The sequence below is a fragment of the Acomys minous genome (genome assembly GCF_964271855.1).
Source record: "Acomys minous genome assembly, chromosome: 13".
NCBI classification, from domain to species: domain Eukaryota; kingdom Metazoa; phylum Chordata; class Mammalia; order Rodentia; family Muridae; genus Acomys; species Acomys minous.
Window position 1 is genome coordinate 25,786,705 of NC_140495.1, and position 14,312 is coordinate 25,801,016.

At 44.5% G+C, this 14,312-nt stretch overlaps 1 long non-coding RNA gene across 1 annotated transcript in view; it reads left to right on the forward strand.

The window, feature by feature from the left end:
• Positions 1–276: 276 nt before the first annotated feature.
• The window catches only part of LOC311581640, a 36,042-nt gene continuing 22,006 nt past the window's right edge, over positions 277–14,312 (forward strand). The window contains exons 1-2 of the long non-coding RNA XR_014773827.1: positions 277–1,284; positions 4,697–7,570. This is a non-coding gene — a long non-coding RNA (uncharacterized lncRNA). The remainder of the gene's footprint in view (positions 1,285–4,696; positions 7,571–14,312) is intronic.

The window sequence follows — 14,312 nt, forward strand, 5'->3', positions numbered from 1 at the left end:
GTTTGGTAATGTTTTTTCGTGTTTTATCTTATTGAATATTTGGAGGAGCACTGGTTTTAGATCTTGAAAGATTTGATAAAATTTCACCAGTTAACCTGTCTGGACCTGGACTTTTATAGTTTGGAGATGTTAAATTACTACTGCAATCATATTTGACCATCTTCATGTTATTTTTGTAGACCATATGCATCTATAAATGCATTCATTACAGCATTTACAATTTAGAGGAGTGTTGAGGAGGGTTGTTTTTGCTTTGTTAAAGACAGGGTTTCTCCATGTAGCCTGGGCTGTCCTTGATTCACTTTGTGGAGCAGGCTCTCCTTGAACTCACAGAGATCAGCCTGCCTCTGCCTCCCAAAGTGCTGGGACTATAAGGGTGCACCATCGTGCCTGGCTGGAATGTTAGTTTTTAAGGCAAGACTTAACGATGCTAAATTTCTTTTTTAATATTTATTTATTTATTATGTATATAATGTGTCTGCATGTACACTTGCAGGCCAGAAGAAGGCATTAAATAATATAGATGGGTGTGAGTCACCATGTGGTTGCTGGGAATTAAACTCAGGACCTCTAGAAGAGCAGACAGTGCTTTTAACCAATGAGCCATCTCTCCAGCCCCAAGATGTGTAAATTTTTATCAGTATCTATTTTACAAACAGCTCCCTTTTCATCTCTTTATTTTTGTTTAGTTGGTTTGTTTTTTTTGAGACAGGGTTTTTCTGTGTATCCCTAGCTGTCCTGGAACTCACTATATAGACCAAGCTGGCCTTGAATGCTGGCCTTGATTGCAGATAGATGGCTGCCTCTGCCTCCCTGATCTCTATAATCGAAGGCAGCCCACCTGGCCCAACTTTTTGTTTCATTGATTCCTAGTACTTTCTGTTATTGTTCTATTTCATTAATCTCTTCCCTGATGTAACTGTTTCTTCCTATGTACTGATTTGGGGTTTGGCTTTATTTTCCCAAGGTTCTAAATTGTATCATTAAGTAATTAACAGTGAGATGTCTCTTAACTTTCTGTAGGCACTGACAGCTGCAAACTGCCCTCTTAGGACCACTTTATTATTTTCCACGGGTTTTGGAAGGTTGTGTTTTCATATTCATTTTTCTCTAGAAATTTTTTGAATTTTCATTTTTATTTTAGTTATTATTCATCATCCAGTGTTTGCTTTTATAGTTTGAGTTTTTTAGAGTGACACCTACATAAACTTCTGCAGTACAGTTGATTAATACAGGCCAATGCAGAGCTTCGTCCCATGGATACTGGATTCCCCTTGTGACCAGGTGTGTGTTGTCCTGGGGGCGAGGGGGGCCCTAGAACTCAGTCTAGGCCGTGTGGCTTAACCTTATCCTCTGGGTGTCAAGATGTCTCTGTAAATACTCGGAATAAAAGTTAAAATGTCAGCCAGGCACGGTGGCAGATGCCAGTTATCCCAGCACTCAGAGGCAGGGCAGGCGGATTGCTTTCTACAAAGCAAGTCCAGGACAGCCAAGGCAATACACAGAAACCCTGTCTTGGAAAACCAAAAATGAATGAACGAATGAGTAAAATAAAATGTCAGCCTGGAGCAATGGCTCAGCCATTAAGAGCACTGGCTCAGCCAGGCAGTGGTGGCACATACCTTTAATCCCAGCACTCGGGAGGCAGAGGCAGGTGGATCACTGTGAATTCAAGGCCAGCCTGGTCTACAAAGTGAGTCTAGGACAGCCAAGGCTACACAGAGAAACCTTGTCTCGAAAAACCGAAAATTAAAGGAGCACTGACTCATAGAGGACTTGGGTTTAATTCCCACCACCTATGTAGTCCCTTAGAACAGTCTAGACTCCTGTTGCAGGGTTTCCAGCACCCCCTTCTGGCCTCCACAGGTAGCAGACATACATGTATACACACATAAACATAACTTACCTAAAAAGAGTAAAACCATCAAAGAAGTTTAAAAGGTTGAATATCTCAATACCATCCTTTTATATATATATTTATTTGTGTTTTATGTACATTGGATTTTTTGCCTGCACGTATGTCTGTAAGGATGTCAGATCCTGTGGACCAGGAATTAGAGACATTTATGAGCTGCCATGTGGGTGCTGGGAATTGAACCCAGGTCCTATGGAAGAGCAGCCTCCGAGCCATCTTTACAGCCCAATATCAACACCATCTTAATTGATACAACCAGAGAAACAAATCACTAAGTACATAATTGTTATAAGGAACACTTAACCAACTTGATCTAGTTGGCATTTATAGAACAACAAACATCTTTTAAATGAATATGGTGTATTCACCAAGGTGGTGTGCTGGGTTATAGGAAGTCTGAGTAAATTAGAAGAAAATAGATACCTGGAGTAGCTATCACGATACTCTGAAATGCAACAGCACATTCCTAAGTAGCATGCGTCAAATCATAAGAAAACAATTCTGAAGTAAACAACCGTTAAGATAAAAAAAAAAAATCAAAACTTTGAGAAAAGAATATGCCTCAAAGAGTAGAGAGCTACTTAAACCAAACCCTCAAACTACGGGAGAGACACAAAATCAATGATAGAAGCTGCTACCTTAAACTAGAAAATGATAAAGTTCCTAAACAGAAGAAAGGAAACAAAAGTGGTAAGGCTGTCAGTCAGATAGAAAATGAAAATCATTTAACATCAACAGCTACATTTTCTTAAATAGATAAAAAGATTTAAAACAAAAACTAAAATAACTCCAATTAGTGTGACCAGAAGCAGGGACTGGTATCTGATAAGCAGTACAGCTGCTGATGGGCAGTCAGCAAGAGCTAACTACTTTGAAGTGAGTCAGTACAGTGCACTACAGCAGTGCCCATCACAGGTTGTGCTCCTCACACCTGCTGCTTCCTGTGTAATTTAGAAGCAGCCCCAGACTCCACCGTGCATCTCTTTCTGCCAGGAAATTAGTAGCACACGTTTCACTTTCACATTCTAGATTCCCCTTGCTCTTAGCTCTTGTGTAGGTCTTAGTGATTTAACACTGAGTGAAACCCAAAGGTCCATCTTTGACAGGACTGGTATCTGGTCACTCATTTTGGAACATGGGTCTCCGGTACATGTTCAGTTACCATCAAAACTGGACAAGAGAACTGTTGTTGAAATGGTTATTAGGTTTTCATGGCTTCTCTACCTTGGCCAGTTCCCACATAATTACGACAGAGACCTCCTGGGTTTATAAAGGCTTTAGAACTCAATAACTGGGCAGATAGTCACCCCTGTAAGCTATTTTTGCTGTTCCCCAGCTACACACCCTGTGTTACTGACCTTTATCGTTCCTGTCTGGGCTGCTTCTATCCAGCCAGCCTTCTTGGCCACGTGCTCATGGTCCATTCTCCTGGCTTCTCTCCCCTCCTTCCAGCCTCATGGTCCCCACCTGACTCCAAACCCAGAACCTAAGCTCTGCCTTCCTCTCTGCCCAATCACAGGCTTCAACAATTTTATATACCAGTCAACTTTAAATTAGGCAGACCAAGGTTTACATAATAAAGACGGGTATTTATGAGAATGTACTCCCTTCCGGGCAGCAACCAGATCTTGGGGGGCCAGGAATTAGCATTAGAATGCACAGCACCAGACCAACCCCAACAAAGAACCATTTATAGGCACCAGTCATATCCCTACCTGTTCCTAGGAAACAAACTCCCATCTTTCTCTGAATTATGACAGTTGATTCCATTGACTAACACGGACTCCTCTTGCCTCAAGACATGAAGAGGCAATGTGGCCAATGCATCTTATAATTTAAATGAGCTCTTGATTTGTGTGTTTGCAGAGTGCTTGTCTTTGGAGACCTGGGCCTCTAAATTTGCAGAGCCCAAAAGTTGTAAGCCCCTGAGAGGGAATCGACTCAGCCCCTTAGCCCATGTGTCACTGTCAACAGATGTGCAGAACCACATACTCTTTTGTCATTAGTGTGTGCATGCTGCTTCGGTGCCTTAGAGCGGAGTATTACTTGTGTGCTAAAGCTTCAGCTGTGCCTTCCTTAGACCACTGCAGTGACCTGTAAGGCCAGACGCTTAGACGTGGCACGTTGCAAGATACAAGAGGCCTAGGGTCACAGGCCGAATTCCCAGGCTTCCTTCCCTGTGAGGTGTCCCTCTGATTCACACCCAGACCTCATTCATGATTCTCAAATAGGGATGCTGGTGAGGCAAGAAAAAAGAAAAAAAAAAATTTTTTTAACACACACGAAATTCAAGTCAAGTTCTGTTAGAACACATTTCTGAACCTTCTCAAAATGCAAGACAAAAAGAAAAATTTAAACACACGAAAGTCAAGTTCTGTGCGAACACATTTCTGAACCTTCTCAAAATGTAGCCAACTTCTCAATGGTTTCCCCATCACAAGGAAAGGATCCATACTTGCCACTTAAGCTTCAGCCTCCATTTGAGGAAGACAGCCACTAGGTGGCAGCAATAGCTAGATAACACCTGACAGGTCACTTGCTTGGCTACTAGACCTGTCTTGAGCATTAGGGTAGGAATTTAAGTTTTCCAGAGGCTTCGCCGCCAGATGAAGACAGGGTTTCTCTATGTAGCCTTGGCTGTCCTGGACTTGCAGCAATCCCCCTGCCTCGGCCTTCTTATCCCTGAGTGCTGGGAGTAAAGGTGTGTGCCACCACACCCAGCTGTGTTTGTACTTCTTCAAATGCATGATGCGTACCCACTTAGTGTGCTTGTCTCCACAGTTTTGACAATGGACAAAGACCACGTGTCTGTCTCAACACTGTTCACATCCTCCTTTCTTCTGTACTTCATCCTGCCTGGAGTGAGACCATGATGCCTGAAGCCAACCAGCAAGTCCGTCAGAAGCGTAACTGTGGGACTGAGTGGAAAGACAGGGGAATCTGTGTGCCAGGTAGCATAGTGGAGCCACCACAGCACTCTCTGCTGTACAAGAAAAATAAACCTGCCTAAGTCACTAGACTTGGGATTTCTATTAAGGGAAAGGGCAAATTGCAGCCTATCTTAATTGTTTGTGGAAATGTTAATAAACTTACAATTTACAAGGATGGTTAAAACTATCAGTACCTTCACTTACAAGTATCCTTGAAAGTTTTAATCATCTGTTTTATTAGCCACACAAGGATCAAATTGTCCCAAGTTCACACATTTTACCAGAGAGTAAGAAACAAGCCATGCACACTCATCTTTTGGGTCAGTTATACCTTGATATGAAAGTGATAAGAAAAGCCGCAGCTGATCTCGCTCTTGGACTTGGGGCAAACTGGAGTTATTCCTGCCTAAAGGCCTTTTTGGTTTCTTTTCGACACAGGATCTCTCTGTAACTCAAATTGGTCTAGAACTATTAGGTAGACCAGGCTGGTCTCAAACTTAGAGCTGCCTGCCTCTGTCTCCTGAATGATAGTATTATAAGCCTGCTCTACCATGCCTCATGTTCATGACATTAAAAAAAAGTTATATGTGCCTGTGTGTGCAGAGACCTGCGGAAGTCAGAGGACGGTCTCAGGCCCCCGGGAGCTGGAGTGTACTGTTTGACGTGGGTGCTGGAAACCAAAGTTTGGATCTCCGCAAGAGCAGCAGCACACTTAAGTACTGAGCCAGCTCTATTCACAGCATTTTGTAAAAAGCTAATAAGTCATGACAAAATAGGATTAATTCCAGGTTCATTTGTCCTTAAGTTATTAGGGTAAATTTACCACATCAGAAGTTTAATGGAGAAAAAACACAGGGTCCTCATGGAAAGGCATTCAGCAAAACCTGGTGTTTGTTCACAATTACTTAGCAAACTAGAGATAGGAGGAGAAAGTTTTCCTTGATTTAAAAATATCTCCCCACCCTTAGGGAGCCTCACTGGCTAGCCAGCCTAGCCTAATCACCAAGCCCCAGGTCCAGTGAGAGACTGTCTCAGAAAAGGTGTAAGTCTCTTGAGGAAGAACACCTGAGGTTAACCTCTGACCTCCACGTGCATCCGGCCATATGAGTGTACCTACACCCTGCACACACATAAAAATCCAAATATGCCGTAGAACAACAGGCCTAAGTTTTGGATGCTTGCCAAGAGGTGGAAAGGGTGACATTGCAGCCACAAAGTTCAGGATAATTAAAGGCCATATGGCTTGAATATGGGGATATAGAGAAAATAATGGGGCTGAAGGCAGAGCCAAAACCAGACACATGCTTAAAGCAGAATCTTGACTGGCAGGTGGGTGTGGTGGCGAATGCCTGCAGTCCCAGCACCTGGACGGGTTGGGCAGCAGATGGAGAGATTGAAGCCAGCCTGAACTGTGTATAGCAAAGCTCTTGACAAAATGAGAGAGAGAGAGAAAGGAAAAACCACTGGGTCAGAAACAGCATGACAAAACTGGACAGACCATCCAACAAAGTGGCACTGGCTCTGGTTATTAATATGAAAAGAGATCAAGCTGGATCTTCATCTCCAGTTGGTGCACACCTCGTGCCCTAGAATCCTTTTCAGGTGGATTAGACTTAAATGTGACAAGCCAACCTTTTGCAGCTATAAGAAATCAGGAAGAACGTCCCCATAAATTAGTGGGGTGGGGGCGTTTACTGGGCGCAATATTAAAATACATGCTAGACAGGAAATGGCTAGTAAATTATTTACATTAAACTTTAGAACTTCTTTTCCTCAAAATACTTAACAAAAAGGAAATTTTAATCCAAAGCCTGGAAATGTTTGCAATTCATAAAACTGTCAAGGGATAGAACTGGAATACATAAAAACTATGAATCAGTTAAAGCCAACCTGATAAAAATCTGGAAAAAGATAATCAGTGGGCATTTTACAGGAGAATAAAGTCACATTTTAAAAACCATCATCTAAGTCAGGCGAAGTGGCACACACCTTTTATCCCAGTAATCGGGAGGCAGAGGCAGGCAGGTCGCTGTGAGTTCAAGGCCAGCCTGGTCTACAAAGGGAGTCCAAGACAGGCAAGGATACACAGAGACCCTGTCTTAAAACAAAACAAACAAAATCACTGGGCATAGGTGGCGCAAGCCTTTAATCCCTGCACTTGGGAAGCAGAGGCAGGTGGATCCCTGTGAGTTTGAGGCCAGCCTGGTCTACAGTATGAGTCTAGGACAGCCAAGGCTACACAGAGAAACCCTGTCTCAAAGTAAAAATTAAAAAAAAAAACTAATATACCATAATAAGCATGGGGAGGGGTCATCTTAGCAATTAGAAAACATGAAATGTGATTTTTAAATCTTTCAAAAATGCAAGTAAATCAGACCGTATCAAATGGATGTGGGACAAAGAAATTCTTAGGCACTGCAATTGCCTAAAGTGAGACTGTATCAACACTGGGAAAAATATGCGTTGTACAGTTGATGCTAATAGCATATAAGCTGGCTGGTTTGCTCCTAGACACAGACCCTAGAGAAAACATAGCTCAGATGTTCCAGGAGTCACACAAGAATGTTCATAGCAGCCTGGTTGCCATAGCAAAACACTGAAAACATTCTCTGTGTCCAAGAATAAGAGAATGGAGAAATTCACATGAGGGAAAATGAATGAACTCCAAGACCAGCCCGACTCAGTCCAGGAACCTGATTCTGAATAAGAAAAGTAAATCATAACGGTAAGAAAAGTAAGCCCCAGCTAAAGATCAAACCTGCAAAATACAATATATTTAAGCAAGCAGGTTCTTGGAAAGACAGAAAGAAAAAGAAAGAAAGAAAGAAAGAAAGAAAGAAAGAAAGAAAGAAAGAAAGAAAGAAAGAAAAGAAAATTCCTGATAATAATCTTCTTGGGCAGGAGAAAATATTTTACTTTTCTGTCACCATATGACAAACTACCCCCAATCTTCACTCAGATATTAGATAAAAAGACTTATTACCACTTAGTTTCTAGGGGCCAGGAGCCTGGGTCCTCCATCTCAAGGACTCCTAGTGGCATAGTATCAACTGGGGCTGAAGGCAGCTGAGGGAGGATCCACTTCCACATCCTCCTGTAAGAATTGTCAGGCCTCCCCTGGCCATTGCTAGGCTGAAGGTTCTGGGTCCCCAAGTAGTTCTTTATTTTGGAGGCTTAGGAAACGCGTTGCCATGGTGCCCATAGGAACAGTGTGTGGCACTTTTCGGGAGCCATTCTCTCCAGCCCCTCCTCTACCCCCACTCGCTGGTCATACCCTCCCTGCCTCCTGGGTAGATCGGCTCTCCAAGGTCCCGGTGGACAGCACTTTCTCACTGTTTACATCCGGGCACCTGACCCAGGACCCAGCACTCGAGCAGGTGAAGCAATGTACACTGAGCAAAAGGATGCAGGCAATTTCTGTGGTGAAATGTGGTTGCCATGACAAAGGTGTAAAGGGCTGTAAAGTTCCCGGTGGGATGGGGTTATAAAGCGCTTTTGAATTTCAGATTGTATGTTTGTGGTTGCTTGAAATACCCATCATTACTGGGAGATGTTTCCTTTTTCCAATTGAGACTTTTCATCTTGGAAAAAAAATTAAGCCTATAGAAGTTGCTTAATTTATGTCCTTCACTTATTAACTCATTTGTTAACACCTTGATACATTCACTCTGCGTGTGTCTTAGGCAATACAGTCCTTAAAGTGTTCACGTCCTAACATGTCGTGCATATGGCAAGGAGGGATTCAGGCTCCTAATCAGCAGACCTTAAGCTAAGAGGCTATCCTGGGCTATTAAGGCAAGCCCAGTTCAATCACAAGTGTCTTTGTGATTGGGAAGAAAGAAAGAGAAGAGCCAGGGCCACAAAGATACTGTGAGAAGGATTCAGCCAGCTCTTGCTGGTTTTTAAGATGAAGGAGGATGTGAGCCAAAGAATCCAGGCAAAATCTGGAAGCTGCAAAAAGGGGGTGGGGGTGGGGGGAGATTTTTTTCTGCTGGAGTTTCAGAAAGGAATGCAGCCTAGTGGGGCCCATCTCAGGCCGCTCACTTTCATGACTGCAAGACAGTAAGTCTGGGTTCCTTAAAGCAACTAGGTTGGTAGTAGTATGTTGTGTTAGTTGGCTTTGTATTGCAGGGACAGTACCTGAGAAAATCGCTTTATAGGAAGCAAGGCTTATTTTAGCTCATGGTTTTAGAGGCTTCAGTGAAGGGTCAGTTGGTCCCATGGCTTTTGGGCCCATGGCAAGACAATATCCGGGCAAATGCACACAAGTAAGAAGGAAAGATGCATTTCAGAGCAGCTGGGATCACGGGCAAGGGGCAGGAAAGAGGGGGCAGGATCCCAGCGTCCCCGTACAAGGACACAGCTGTGATAGCTAATCTTGACTGTCAACTTGACATACCTGGGAAAAGGGAACCTCTATTGAGGAATTGTTTCCATTAGATCGGCCTGTGGGCGTGTCTGTGGGGCATTTTCTTGATTGCTCATTGATGGAGGGGGACTCAGGCCACTGTGGGCACTCCCGTGCCTGAGCAGGTAGTCCTGGATTATGTAAGCAGGCTAGGTGAGCAAGCCAAGGGAAGTTAGACAGTAAACGGTCCCTCCATGCTCTCAGATTCAGTTCCTGCTTGGACTTCCCTCAGTGCAGGGCTATACACTGTGAACTAAATAAGCCCTTTCGGCCCCAGGTCAGAGTGCTTTATTACAGCAACAGAAAAGCAACTAGGACATACCCCAGGGACCGAACTTCCCAAATGCCTCGTATCTTTCTTTTTTTTTTTTAATATTTATTTATTATTATGTATACAATGTTCTGCCTGCATGTATACCTGCACGCCAGAAGAGGGCACCAGATGTCATTATAGATGGTTGTGAGCCACCATGTGGTTGCTGGGAATTGAACTCAGGACCTCTAGAAGAGCAACCAGTGCTCTTAACCACTGAGCCATCTCTCCAGCCCATCTCTTAAAGGCTCCACCACCTCCCTGTGGGAAACCAAACCCTTAACACGTGAGATTTAGGTGTTACACAAGATCCAAATCACGGCATTTGTCAAAGGAACTACACGGTGTGCAGGCCATTTGTGTATTTTCACTCAAATTTTCCCTTCTAAGTTTCATTCGGTTTTGGTTTGTTTTGCTTTTGAGCATCTAACAGGGATCAGCACATTCATTCATACAGTCACAAAGCAATGCTCAAGGTCAGGGAAGCTGGTACCAGGCAGTCCAGCTACCATGTTCTGCAAAACTCAATTGTGTTTGTTGCAAAAGACCCAGTTCGTGGTCCGTCCAACTCACGAGCCCGTGTAGCTAGGACATCATTTTTGCCCTTCCGTAAGATTGCTTCCAGTCTTTGATTTTGAGATGTTGATATTTTCTAGAGCACAGGCTAGTTCTTGTATAGAGGGATCCACACTTACATCTGTCTTGTTTTGATGCTGTGCTGAGGGAAGGGATACCCCAGGAATGGTATCATGTTATTGTGGGGTCTTTTCCATTTTCAGTTTTATTTATTATTATCATATGTATATCTGCATGCATATGAAGTGTGCATGAACATGTATGCCACGGCATGCACGTGTGAAGGTTGGATGACTTTCATTTCTCTCTACTGCGGGTCCCAAGAATCAAACTCAGATGGTCAGGGTTTCATGGGAAGGGCTTTTGTCCTCTAAGCCATCTTGATGGCCCTATTGTTTTTTGTTTGTTTGTTTTTTGGTATTTTCGAGACAGGGTTTCTCTGTGTAGCCTTGACTGTCCTGGACTCGCTTTGTAGACCAGGCTGGCCTCGAACTCACATCAATACACCTGCCTCTGCCTCCCTGAGTGCTGGGATTAATGGCATGCGCCACCACCACCCGGCTTGACAGCCCTATTGTTAGGTATTTAAAGACTTGGTAACCCCTGAAGCAATGACAAAATAAGTCCCAGAGCATCTCAGGTTTCAAATTCGGTGAAAAATGATTTAGAGATGCCAGCCCGCCCACTAGCTCACCATGTTCCCGACTGAAAAGGCTTTTAGGACCTGACCTGAGGAAGGCACCATTCACTCTCAACGTCTCTAGGGCCTACAGGCACCTGCTGTGGGTGGGTGTTAAAGCCACATTCTGGTCTCCTGGTAGATTGTTCCTGCCCTCCGGATCAGACGCTAGGAGCCCACAGAATCTGAGGACAGCAGTACGTGCAGAGGAGGAAATGCTGCAGGTGCCAGGAGTCTGATGCTGAAACACAAAGGAAATTAGCAATTATTTTATAGTCTTCTGTGGTAAAGGCCAGTTAAATGCAGTTTGAATAACTATATTTACCATTAGGCATTTACCCAGTAGTAGCATTCTATGTAGGCCAGGTGTGGGGGCCCATGCCTGTACTCCCAGCACTTGTGAAGGATTATTTGAGGGACATAGTTTCAGGTCAGTCTACACTGCACTGTGAGACGCCCCCCCCCCCCCAAAAAAAAAAAAAAACCAACGAGCCAAACCCCACACCATTAGTACTGTTGAGTGTTTCCAATTTTGTGTGGCACATTAATTAGTTTATGATTGAATGTTGTAATTTAGCTAGCATGAGCTTGTAGCGTTGGAAATAGCTAAGTACTCCCAGATTTCCCATCTCACAGAAAAGGGGTCTATAAAAACCATGGACATTGTTTATTTATTTATTTATTTATTTATTTATTTATTTTTGGTTTTTCGAGACAGGGTTTCTCTGTGTAGCCCTGGCTGTCCTGGACTCACTTTGTAGACCAGGCTGGCCTCGAACTCACAGCGATCCGACTGCCTCTGCCTCCCGAGTGCTGGGATTAAAGGCCTGCGCCACCACACCTGGCCCTAAACAAGCAACTTAATTCTTATCTAATTGCAACCCAGACAAGTACTCTCTTCATCTCCCTTTCAGGCCCTTTCTCTTCCTGGGATGGGATTTTACACTGACTTGAGTGGCATTAGCACAACACCTGGCCATGTCACTCAGGAAACTAAGGATTTAAAGTAATATTGTGTTTATTGGTGCAATTTCCTCTTCATTCCCTGGTGGTGTAGGTTTAAAGCGGGTTGGGACAGAGGAGAAGAGCCCAGACCTTCGGTAGCCATCCCAGCCCCCCCACCCCCCACCCCTCAGCCATTACTCATGGAGACTGTGTTCACAGCCTGGGGAGGCACGGGATTGCAGTCACCTGCTTTCTTGTTTATTCCTTTGTTTATATTCAGCAAGTGTCTGCTGATTAGAGCCATTCAGGCAGAGCCGCAAGGCATGTGGTGAAAGAGAGCTCAACTGTGCTCACACTGTACCCAGGAGACAGCCTGCTCTAGCTAGCGAGCCATTCTGGAAAGGTCTTGAGGAGGACTCTGGACTTACGATGTGCTCCTGGAGTACCATATACCGAAGACAGGAAGCCCAGCCCATGGCACCCCACAAACTGCTATACTCAATAAGGCAGAACACTAAGGTCAGAAGAAGGGTCTCTGAGGGTGTGAAGATGGTTTGGGGTTTGAAGAAAGCCACATCCAGGGCTCTCCTCCACCTGAGCCCATGAAGGATGCTGTCCTTGAGGCCTTTCCTCTGTGCATCAGGCCTTTGCGCAAGTACTTGTCAACTTCTAAGCTCTGAACAGGCCTGTAGTGTTTCATCATCTTGTTTTATAGTCGGGAAGACAGAAAGTAACCTACTCAAGTTTCCAGAGTCGGTGACAAGCTTGGGGGTTGAAGACCTGTTGGAACTGGGAAATCATGTGACTCGAGACATCAATGGGTCGGCGCTTGTTTGAATGAGGCTGTCTCCCTCCACATTTCACAAGGGGCTAGAGTGCTAGGTCTTTTAGAGATCCGGGGTTTAAATAATTTAGCATGTCAAAACACAGATGTTTAAGCACCAGCGATTCCCCCAGGGTCCCTTTTCACATTTGAAAAATGGGGATAATGAGCCGACTGGTCCTAGAGCCACTGCTGGGATCCTGGTCCAAAGGCATCCAGGAGAAGGCACACCTCTTGCTGTGAGGCTTGTTCTACAGGCCACAGAGACGGGTGACTTCATCAGTGTCATTCATCAAGGACATGATTCTCAATGTCCCACCAGAAATCCCACCTCAGTGGACAACCTGGTCTCCCCACTCTCCGGTCTCTGTATAAATACAAGGTATCTCAGAGTTTTTAAATACGTGATGCGTTGTCTAAGAACGCCTGGGTAGCGTAAATCCCTGCAGTTTGTCTTATTAGATTGAGCACTTACTGAGGAACATTAGCCATTTCGGACAGTCACAAAACCTGTGGCAATACCTGCTCTGTATCTGCGTGGAAAATAACTCACCCCTGCACTGGAGGAACACTACACAGGGTGAGTTTGCCTATGCGTATTGGCATCTGCCTTCTACACTGTGGCAGCTCGTCCAGTTGTGCCCAAACATTAACATACTGAAGTATATATTACTGCTGATCCCGATCGTCACTGGAAAAAAAAAAATCAGTTCCACCATTTTGGGCCAAATTTGGAGCAAGCCTTATTAAATATTAAATACTAACCAAGAGATGGACTTTAGTCAGGACAATTCCCTGGAAATTTGCCAGCTGAATGGCCCCGAACCACATGTTGCAGGGGCTTATAAGGACAACCTTATAGGACATTGTACCTTCCCACAAGGCTTTGTTTTCCAAGAACTACAACTCCCAGTATTCCAGATCCTTGGGCAGGTGGGGCTTACAGGTTAATTTTGGGTATTACGTTAGTACAAATGGCTCCTTTTTTTAAATTTAATTTTATTCCAAGTCATAAAGAGGTCCCCACAAAATAATTTTCAACAAAGGAGAAGTTTTATCAGGAAGGCTAAAAGCTGCGGAAGCCCTAGGTTCTCTACTGCTCCTGCTTTTTTTTTTTTTTTTCCATTTCTCCTCCCTCTGGCCCAAACAAAACTTCCTATGTCCCAGGCTGGCCTCAAACTCTCTATGTAGCCCAGGCTGACCTTGAACTTCTGAACTTCCTCCCTCTACCTCCAAAGCTCTGGGATTATAGACACGCATCACCATTCCTGCTTTATGTGGTGCTCGGGGAACAAACCAGAGCTTCGGGCAAGCTGGCAAGCACTCTCTGCCGAGAAGCGTCCTCAGCTTCTTCTGCGCCTGACACTTATCACCCTGCAGCAAAGCGCCCTAATAAATGGCTTAAACGAGACAGAGATCTGTTTCTCTTTCTCTTAAATGAAATTCAAAGAAGAGTGGTTGCAGCTGGCATGACAATTCCGGCAGTCACCAGGGACCCGGCCCCCTTCAATACCTCTGTTCCCTTATCTTTAATGCCAGGCTTTCATTTTCAAGGTTGGGTCCAAGATGACACTGGAGCGCAGGTTGTTGCAATCACAGGCCGAGCAGGAAGCTAGGAATGGCAGGAGGGCAATGGGGTACCTCGCAGCTGTCTGTCCCCTGCTTAAGGAGCTTACCCAGAAGCCCCATCCAACAGCTGCGGTTCATCCCTTTGCCCCGCCTA